Source organism: Sciurus carolinensis, chromosome 9, assembly GCF_902686445.1.
Source record: "Sciurus carolinensis chromosome 9, mSciCar1.2, whole genome shotgun sequence".
NCBI lineage: Eukaryota > Metazoa > Chordata > Mammalia > Rodentia > Sciuridae > Sciurus > Sciurus carolinensis.
In genome coordinates, this window is record NC_062221.1 from 35946032 (window position 1) to 35957422 (window position 11391).

Here is an 11391-nt window from a genome sequence, read left to right on the forward strand (position 1 = left end):
CATGTACAATTCATAGTAGTAAATGATTTAATATTTACAATATTAGAATGCATGTGCATTTAACTGCATTCATGTAGGACTCACTTTTCTGCAAAAAAGTAATAATAAAAATTAAACATAACTCTTTGGATTGTCTTAAGATTAAAAGGAGATAATAAAACACTTACTACAGTGCATATCCAAAAAACACAGATTTCTAATAGATTTGAGTTATCAGTAATTTCAAAAGGCAGTCATCAAGTCTATGTCTTCCAAAGATTTAAAATGACATGCAATTTTTTTGTCTATCAATGTGCCATTTTTAATTTCCTTCCACTATATAAGCTGTACTTTTGAGCATATCTTAGATACATATGCACAAACATTTATTTTCTTCCTTAGCATGATAAGAGGGTAAAAAATACAGGAAGAAAAGGAAATAGATTTGGAAATAATGAAATATGATTTCTGCCTTCAGGCAGGCAGCATTTTACAGTAAAACCAGCATTCACAGAAAACTTGAAAACTAATTTTTACTAACTAAAAGAGTAGTTTGGACCATTTATTTCATTATAAGCCCCACTTCTTTATCACTTAAATGCCCAGATGACTTTTAGGGGTTATGAGTTTTAGAATTCTATAATGTACATAGAATGAATAAATATGTTTCAAAAAGTCAAGGAAAACTTGCTATGCAACCTAAAGAAAGCACATTATAAGAGATTATAATTTATTTCTGTATATTATGATACATATGGTATGAATACAAGCCAAAGACATCTCTTTTGAAATTAGATCATGTATTTAAATTACAGAAATAAATGATCCTGTGCTTTATCCTTCATAAATATTTCCACTGAAAAAGAAAAAAAAAAAAAAACAAAACAAAACAAAGTAAAGAAATAATCTTCTTTCCAAAAATAAATGCATATATTCTACAATCTCATCTGCTCTGGTTTCAAACCATGTTTTGGTTTTCTATATTGAGCACAATTATTTTGGTTTATACTAGTTAATAATTAATGCAAGATCCTATGAGAGAAATTTAACACAGATGCTTAGATGAATGGGGACATCATGATATCTACAGAATGTCACTGCTTCTGCTTTTGGATCCAAATAAATGCTTGGGCAGTTAAATACTCAGGAATTGAAAGCAAGTGAAGGCCACAGCCCCAAGAGATGTCAGGAACCATGAATGCTGATGATCTGGAAATGTACTATTGATGGCCTCAGATAGTGTTGCATACAGCACAGTGAGTCCCAGAAATGACAGCGAGATATCAAAGTGAGAAAGATACATTCTAGATTTTCATGTAACTTGGGAAATAAAGCCTCTGCACAAGAAAAAAAAATGTATACATACACACACACAAGCACACACGGGGATCACAGGGATTTGTGATTTTGTGCGATAAATGCACTTTCATAGTAGATTTTATACCTCAGAGATGATGACCCTACCTTCCTACCTAAACATTACTTTGAGAGTTTATAAATTTGTTAACATTCTCAATTTAACTTCATTATATGACCTTATTTTATTACAAATGAATCTTCTTTGTGGATGCTGCTTACAAGAGCCTTGAAGACAGCCACATTTTAATTCTTTATTCTTCTATCTGCTTCTAACCCTAAAATTCCTAGCAAATTGATGGGTACATGATAGGGCAACAGTAATAAAAGCTATATATTTAAAAAATGTTCTCCAACATATTTATATGCCTTTTTCTTATAGCAGTGACTTAATGAAAATAAGAGAGATATTTTATGGTTTTACACAGGAAAAACTGAGACTCAAAGATTTTAAATGATTAGTCTGGGGATAACAGATCCTAAATGATAGTTAGTGCTTAAATCTTTTCTCAGTTTAAACTTAAAGCTCTATCTACCACATCATCTTGACTTTTCAAAGCATATGGAATTTTTCCTTCTAATTAAAGCAAAGAGAGAAAGCCATCATTCATTGGATCCTGCTGTGTTAGGCACTACACTAGATGTTTTCATTTTTAATAATTTATCTTTAAAACCCTAAGTTTTAATTTCTGTAGTTGTATTAACTTAGACAACCTAAATGATTTCCTTTGTGTGACATTACTAACAAATGCAAAACCAGAGTTAAATAAATGTTTATCATATTATCATAGGATTGGGGATAAGATGACATTGAAAATAAAATGTGAATCCACCCAACACTTTAGTTTTAAATATAATTTCACTCTGGAAAGCCAACCTAAACGATTCCCCAATTAATTTATGGTGGCTTCATTTGGTATTAAAGGAAGGAAATCGTAGAAGGAGAAGATTAAAGAGAGAGACCTGAGGAGAATTAAGCATGACAAAGACCCAACAGTGTAAGAAATGCCCTTTCTATAATAATAGAAAACATATAGATGAAATCAGATTATATTTACTGGACTAAGAAATGAAATGCCTTCTGATGGGCAGAGGATAAATTACTTCTTTTTCTTGAATAGGTTTCCTCTCTTTTAACTTAGTATAACAATGTGAAATTTTGTCTTGTACTATGTGAGTGGAAAGATAGATGTGGTTTTTGATATATTTGATGTTTCACCTATTCATTCCATATAGTTTGAATAAAATGAAGATGGATCACTTGGATTTTTTTTAACATACCTAAACTAATGTTGAATAGTTGGGATATCCCTAATAAGAGTAGTAGACGTAGTTTTCATAGTTAATTCTTCTCCAGTAGTGGCGACCACAAACAGTATTCTCTAAGGATGCCACTTTATTCTGGCAAACTTCCCGAACTTGTTGTACCAGAGAGTGAGCTAAAATTGCTTCGGCACTATTGAATTTATTCATGTATTTGGTTCCATAGTTCATCAGAAGCAACTTCTTATAATAACCATCTAAAAAGTAAACATTAAAGAATAAAGCCCAGAATAGTTTGTGAACCCCAGAGTTGCAAGCATCTCATTTCTAGCTCTAAGGCTATGCACAATTATGATACCCATTATTTGTCTTCATCACCTTCCCTTTTTGTACGATTTCCTTTTCCTTACATACTCCTTCCTATTTCTCCCTAGAATTCTGGAGCCCCACCTATCTCTGAATATACTTAGTTTTCTTTGTTCTTTAAAAGGCTATTACAGTGTTGGGAACATAAATAGTCATTTAATTGTGAAGTTCATATGAAAATCTTAACTTTATATTCATTGATCAAATGTAACTGATGTTTCTCTTCAATTATAAACAGTTAATAAGAGTAGTGGTGAAAGAAACCATGCTAGGGCAGTCCTGTTGGACCTTCTACACAACAGCAGGGCAAAGCTGCAGAATATTGTTACTCGAAGTTCAAGTAATAACGAAATTTCATGTTATAATATATTGTGCTCTACTACGGATACTTTCATGCATTAGCATTAATAATATTAATTTAATATTAACAATAATTATCATATCCTAATATATTATACTTTGTGTATGAGTGATTTTGCATATTAATGTTAATACTATATTTTACATATTCATATTTTAATCTTAATATATGAAAGAATCCCCTACCAAAACAGAATATATGCTAATATAATATTATATATTATATATAACATGCATTCCAGGCATCCCGCAAACACACTGTGTTGGACAGGCACCTACTTCATTCTCACTATACGGCCAACTTCTGCCAGCCCTAAGATGTCCATTAGAGAGCCCAGCTGTTGTTCGACTACCAGGCATGTAGCCAGTTGGCTGTAAGCTATAGGTTTCATTGCCAGAATGTCACAGGATTCTCTCAAAGTTGTTTGGTAAAGTGTAGGCTAAAATTATGTACAATATCTGCTTTCTTTTCCCTATGGGAATATGTCACAAGAGTAAATGAGATAATTTAGGAGAAGCACTTTGAGTTCCTAGTAAGAAAATGATTTCTATTTGTGTAACTCATTGGAGTTTTTAGTATTATTAACAAATGCAACATTAAAGTTGACCTAAAGGAAAGATCTGGCACTTTACTACTCTGGTATTTGAGAATTAAACTTTTGCAAAATCAGGCTCAGCCTGCTTCCAGACTACCAAGATATGGTGAAATCTCTCATTTCATTGAATTTGAAGTTGTGGAATTGCTTCCCTTTCTAAGACTGTTTGTAATGTAAACAATTTGCTCTATAAATAAAGGGCATTTTTCATTGTTGACATGCTGTAATTTCCAATTGAAATGTAAGTTAAATTGATGAATTCATTAGAAAGCATATTGTAAAGTGATGCTCATTTATTTTCAAGGGATGAGTACTACGTGACTGCCTAGTTTGTATTTATTTTTATTGCTTTTCTTCTGTGTAAAAGAATAAAAAAATCTGAAATTCCAAAAGTGGAAAAAATAGATTAATAGAAACTTGTGAATAGAAGCTTGTGGATAATTGCAGGGAAAAGAAAAGAAAAGAAAAATATTGCTACAAAAGAGACTGTATTAATTTAAATGAAATTGTCTTTTTTCTTTTTTCCATGCATAGAAGGTGGAAACTAGTTCTGCTCTGAGGTATTTTCTCAGATCTGTTTTTTAGATTATTCCTACTTCCCCAAATGCCTAAGCCCTACAGAGAGACACTAGTCAAGGCAACTCAACCTCAGAATGTAAATGTGAGGTTCAAGCAGCAAGAGGTCTGAGACATTACTTTAGCCTCATGACAGGTCAAACCCGCCCCCCAAAACCACCAACCCCCAGCTTTAATCATCTTCTTCATTCTCTTTGGATCATTTGTATCTGACAGAACAGCCTGCCTTCTAAACAGGAATGTCCTTATTTTTCCCTGAATCATACTCTCCCAGAGGCAGAACTTCCTCTCCAAGGGCATCAGGGACTCTGTTTCACATTTGACATTTGCTGGACTGGCAAAAAATAGAAAGTTTTCCTCTAATCCTATTTTTTTCCCCCTGGGAAGAAATAGGCTGAGTTTCACAAAGTGTCTTCACATGTTCCCTACTTGAAATGTTAATACATTATGCAAAGAATCATAATCCACCAAAATAATGTCTTGGAATTTGTACAGAGTAGAAACATAATACATGTTCTGATGCAATCCTTACACAGGCATATAGCTCTTTGAATTCAAATGTATGTAGCAAATGATAGTATCTCAAATGTGAGAAAATGATATACATTATCCTTGTGAATAGTTACAATGAGAATACCATTTTCACATCTGCATCTTAATAGCACTATCAATAAAATATATTCCTATCTTTAGAGTTTGAAATGCTAATTCAAATTTACATTACTTTACCATAAAAATGTAAGAGGGATGTCAAAATCATTTAAAAAAAATCAACCTAAGACCATACAGATATTTATAGTATATATTTCAAAATAGTTGTCATAAAATAAAAATAGATGTGTGTATATTATTAAAGAGATGAACATACTTAAATTGTGTATGTAATTTATTATAATAAGCAAAAAAAATTATTCCCTCTGTGCTTGAGATGCTTTTGGGCAGGAATTACTTAACTAGGAGATTTGTTTCTCCTACACCACTAGAATTTCTTGTCATGCAAGGCTTCCAAATTGAGTATTTCCTACTGTTCTCCTCCCTATTGGAAATGACTGCATTCTTTAGAGAGGAAATGTGAGAGTAATTTTGCTCTAAAATCTTCTTTATAGTATGAATAGCTCTAGGTTGGAGGCAGAGAGTTACAGTACCTGCTAACTTATACTCAAAATTTACAAGGTCTTAAGATTTATTGTGGAGGTATATTTAATTTATTATATGCTTTCTACTTCCAAATAATGGATACATAGATATTGAAGCAGGAATAAATACACATACAGATGTGTGTGTAGAAATTCCTTTATATGTTTGAACATGTATAATTATATAGCCATATTTTCATGCATAGTTGAACTTTGATCAATACACGGCAAATTATTGTATTTTGATACGAAAAATGTATTTGAAGATATCTCTTATGATTTTAGGTTCTTTTCTATGGCAGTGTAGTCTCTTTTTATTCAGAAAAAGGGAGTGACATTAACATTTTTGTCTGTATGTATAATGCTGCTAGTGTGAATCACTAGTGGAACAAAGAAAGTTGTCTTTCCCTCAAGGAATCCAGTGATCTTGTAGATTAAAAGAAAATAAAGGAAGGGTTAAAAAAAAAAACAAAAAACAAAAAGCAAAAAACATTAAGAATATATTGCCACAAATTTTAAAAAGTAGAAAACAACTGTAGACTAAGAAATTAAACACAAGAAAATGCAAAATGAGTAATTGAAGATATCCCTGAGGATCATGATTTATGGGCCAGGCCAGGAAGATATGAATTTGTAAGGAATATTTCAGGAAAAAGGAGCATTAAGAAGTGGACAATGTAAGAAAGAAACATCTGCACAGGTGTTGATGAATATATTGGCCTGGCCATATTTGTGGTGTATATGTTAAGAGAATAACTGCTGATTTCATCTTAGATGGGACAGGTTAAATCAGATCATGAAGTCTTGACAACTAGACAGAAAATGTGCTCATGGTATCGTGGACAATAGGCTATGAGAGCAGATAATTGAGCTGGAAAAATAGCATTGCTTTTGGAAAATTAAACCTATGATAAGTAGAATTAAACTTTTGAGACACAGCATTCTGGCAAACTTCATGTACAGAAAGATAAAGCATGGGTTGATCGCATGAGTAAATAATGGGCACACATGATGTCTCAAAGGATTGCCACTGCAAGAAAAATCACAGAGCAGTGAAAAAGAAAATTTAAAGCTCTTTTCTCCATTCCTTTGATTTGTTTGAACTGAAAGGCTGTAATGCATTTACAGTAAAAATGACAGGAGATCTTTTGAACTTTTTAAGAGCCTCAGGAGAATGTTAAGAGGGAATGTGAAGAATTGGGACCTTGGTTTTCAGAGAAGGTGGGAATGGGTGAATTTAGAATTCTGATGGGACAAAAGACAGCTGAGTAAAAATGAGAATATATAGTTAGTAAAAGTATGCTCTAGGAGTCCATTAAATGGAAGCTCCTACTAATAATAATTACTGATTTTTTAATGATAGCCCAGGGCAATAGAGTATCTTGAATTGCTTTTAAATCTTCAGTGATTAAGTTGTGTTCAAATTAGTTTTAGTGGCTACCAGCATATAATAATCCTAGGAAAAAAATCATATTTTCATATATGAAAACTTTTAGGCAACATGAAAGCAGATAATCATTTTCCTAATGAGAATGTGTAACAGAGTTTATGATATCTTGCCAAATAAGCATTAGCCATTATAGAATTTATTTAATAGTGTTGTAAATTTTTATTTTTCATTTTCCTTGCTGCAAAAGGACTCTGAAATTTCAGCTAACTTGTAAAACTCTTATGTGCTACACACTTAAGGGAACATTTTGTCATTTTGTGATAAACTTCAAATTTAAGAAAAAAAGTCAATTCTTGAACTTGAGAAAATGTTCAAAATGGCACTGGCTTTTATTTTTTCTCTGTTTGAATTTCATCCTAATGTATGCAACAAAATTTCTGTTATTATGAATGCTAGTAACCAATCTATTTTCTTAGAAACAAGGGAAACAAACGTTCAGGACCATGCTATTATCAGATTTATTTTTGTATAAAATTATTTTAAGAGTTATTATCACTTAACAAAACAGATTCTTTACTAAAACCTTTTTTTCTATAAGAAACATGATAACTGGGTGTGGTGGATATACCTATAAACTCAGTTGCTCAGGAGACTGAAGCAAAAGAATCTTTAGTTCAAGGCCAGGGTCACATAGTGAAACTCAGTTTCAAAATAAATAAATAAATAAATAAATTAGAAAAGAACACCACAGTAAAAATATTATGTACACAATTCAAATATTTGTAAAGTGTAAGTATACTTTAATTGGTAGAACATCATTTAATAACACAATTTTTATTGATAACAATTGTAATTAGGGGCCTAATTATTGATATTTCAAATTTGCAGTTTTTTCATTATGTGTTTTTGATTCTTGGGTAAGTACAAATGAGAAAGAACAAAATTTTAGGAGAGGTGACAAGGACAATTTCAGATTCAGAAGGATTAACATTTATCACTTAGTGAGTGCTCACTGTGTGCAATAATGGTTAAGTCATATGTTCTTAGAGTTTGATTTCAACACCTGTGAAGGACAACATTGTACCCACTTAAATGGAAAAAATATATATTTTGGAAGGTTTAAGAACAGCCCCCAAGTTATAGTTTATTAAATATCAACATACATTTTAAAATTCAACTGGAAATTATTTTAATAACCACTTTTCCATACTGCTTTTTGATGTTAGACCCAGAATAAAGTAAAGAATTGCTTGAGAGGACATTATTCATGATCATGTGGTGTTGATAACTCAGAATACAAGAAAACAAATAAAACCATTAAAACTGTGGGGTCATGGAAATATAAAGGTGAAAACAAAATTTTGAGTTCACATAATCCAAACATTCTAACTAAGAAAATCAAGACTTAAAATGGAAAATGGCAAAATGGTATTACGGACAAATCACACAAAAAGAGCATTTGTCATTTGCTTTTATAATCTAATTCTGCGGTGAGAATATATGTCATAAGATCAAGCCCTGGATGCATTAAAGAGATTTTGGGAAGAGAAGAGTATGTCAGGAAGAGTGTTGAAGAGTTGAGACACTAGTCAAAAAGTTCTCCATAGTTTTTCAAAGGAAAAAAATAAGTATTTCACATTATAAATAGAAAAAACTTAATTTCGAATTTAGAAAAATAAAAACTTACTGAACATATTTAATGCACCAGCACCTCCATTAGGTATTTCAAGATTTATTATCTCCTTTAAAACTCACAAATGCATTTGAGACCATTAACATGCACAGTTACAAGTAATTAACGTTAAATCCTGCTAGCAAGGGCATTCATTATAGAATTATCCACCAATTCCACGTACACAATTAGAAATTTAAAAATTGACTTAATGTCAGTAATCTTTCCTCCTCAATACTTTGTTGAGGTGCATTTGACAAATATTGAAAGTGTATATATATACACATTGAAAAATGCTTATCACAATCAAGTTGATTAACACATCTGTCACATCACAGTTACCTCTTTGTGTGTGAGAACTCTTAAGAATTTTAGCAAATTTCAGCTTCCAATCCCTGGGAAACACAATTCTACCTCTGTTTTTAGGAGTCTGACCTTTTCAGATTCCACATATAAGTGAGATGATACAATATTTGTATTCTGTGTCTGTCTTATTTCATTTAGCATAAAATCTTGAATAATATTTCATAGTGTGTGCATATGTGTGTAGTTTTCCCTACCAGCCCATCATTGATAGATAATTAGGTTGTTTCCATATCTTAGCTGTTGTGAATAATACTGCAATAAACATTGGGAGTGCAGATGTCTCTTTGACATACTGATTATACTTCTTTCGGGTATATTACTAGTACTGGGCTTGCTGGATAATATGGCAATCCTATTTTTAATTGTTTAAAGTGTATTTTTTTTCTACAAAATTACACCTTTTAATTTTGAATGCTTTAATATTACAACAAAATAAACAATAGCAACAACAAAAAACGATTCATGACATACAACCTTGTCAAATTAAGGACATGGGGGCCTAAGTTGACTGTTTCCTTTCTTAGCCACAAAGATAGCAGAAGCAAAAACACTAAATTTTAGAAGAGGAAACCAGGTGGAATAGGCCACTCAAGACAGATGTGGGAGGGGTACTCACTTTGGACTCCCTCCTTCTGGAGGAATTTCTTTCTCTCTCTCCTCTCTCCCCCCACCCCTCTATTCTGTTCCTTAAATAAAATTTACTTTTTACTCCTGAAAAAATAATGTGGGAGTAATGGGACACTACACAAGGGACACAAGATTTCCAAGTCAAAGCTTCTCATCTGCTTCCATAAGAGATGCTTTCTCTTCCACCTCAAAGTGTGTGAAGGGTTGGAATTCATGAGGAATAGCAGCACTAGGTTCTTTTGCTGTCAACTCATTTTCATCAAGGCTTAGAACTAACTTAATGTTTTAGTCAGCTTTGAGTCACTGTGACCAATATACCTGACAAGAATGCCTTAAAGGAGGAAAAATTTATTTTGCTTCATGGTTTCAGAGGTTCAGTCCATAGCTAACTGACTCCAGGACTTTGGGCCCAAGGCTAGTCAGAGCATCATGGCAGAAGGGCATGGCAGAGGAAAGCAACTCAGGACATAATAGCCAAGAAGCAGAGAGAGAGTTCTGTTCATCAGGACAGAATGTAAACCCCAAAGGAATGCCCACAGTGCCTACCTCCTCCACACCCTACCCTGCCTACAGTTACCACCCAGTAAATTCATACTGGAGGACTAATCCACTGATTAGGTCACACCTCTCAGAATCTAATCATTTCACCTCTCAAAATTCTTATATTACTTCACACATGAGGGTCTTTTAGGTACACCCCATATGTAAATAATAACATTTGATTATGCAGTAGATGTGGTTGGAATTGGTATGGGTATCCTCAAAAATGGATCCAGAAGAGAAATAAACACAATTTCAAATATCAGGACCACCAGGTCCTGGACATCTTTGTCCTTTGGTCCACTGTGACTTCCTACCACATTATCTTCACCATGGAGGGGTTCCAGGTGGGATCTGGCAATCATGTAGCCATTGTAGAGTTGTCTAGAAGTGCATGGGCCTTCATGATCTACTCTAGGTGGGTTGCTCAGTTGTAGAGGGTTATCACAATGTGGTAGTGTGAAAATATAAGCCTACTGGAGATTGTAATCTTCTCCGTCTTCTTTTCCAAAATTTCTTTCATGGGCTTACAAAAGTTCTCAAGCTTATTTTTGTTATTCTCCATTTTCTTCTCCTCATCCTCTGGCAGCTAGCTCTAGGCCTCCTTTGGCCACTGAGATCAGGCTTTGCCCATAACACTTGTTGAGCTGCTACATACTGTGCTCATCAACAGGCTCAGGCAAACATACAACTCCCCATCAGCACTTCCACACTTGCACTGCTGACCCAGAGTTGGTGGCCCATTCTTGGCCCTTACCTGAGATTATTAAATGGACTTTTTTGTCACCTTCATGTGAAAGGCATGTTCTGACAGAGAATTCCTCTCCATCTCCAAAGAGGAACAAAGGTACAGCAGCTCAGAAAGGCATCATGTCAGTAGAGTTCACATGGATTCCAAATTTTAGGTTTTTAGAAAATACCTCATAAGACTGCTTATACTTTTCCTTGTATTCTACTGATTTAAGATAATTAATTAAAACATTTATTTATTTATTTTTGTTTTTATGTTCTATCCCCAGTACTTATTATATTGAAAGCAGGTCCTCTAGCATGCTAGCAAGTGCTCTACTATTGATCTATATCTCCAGATCTTTTTATTTTTATTTAAGACATGGTCTAGCTAAATTGCCCAGGCTGTGCTTAAATTTGTGATCCTCCTTCCTC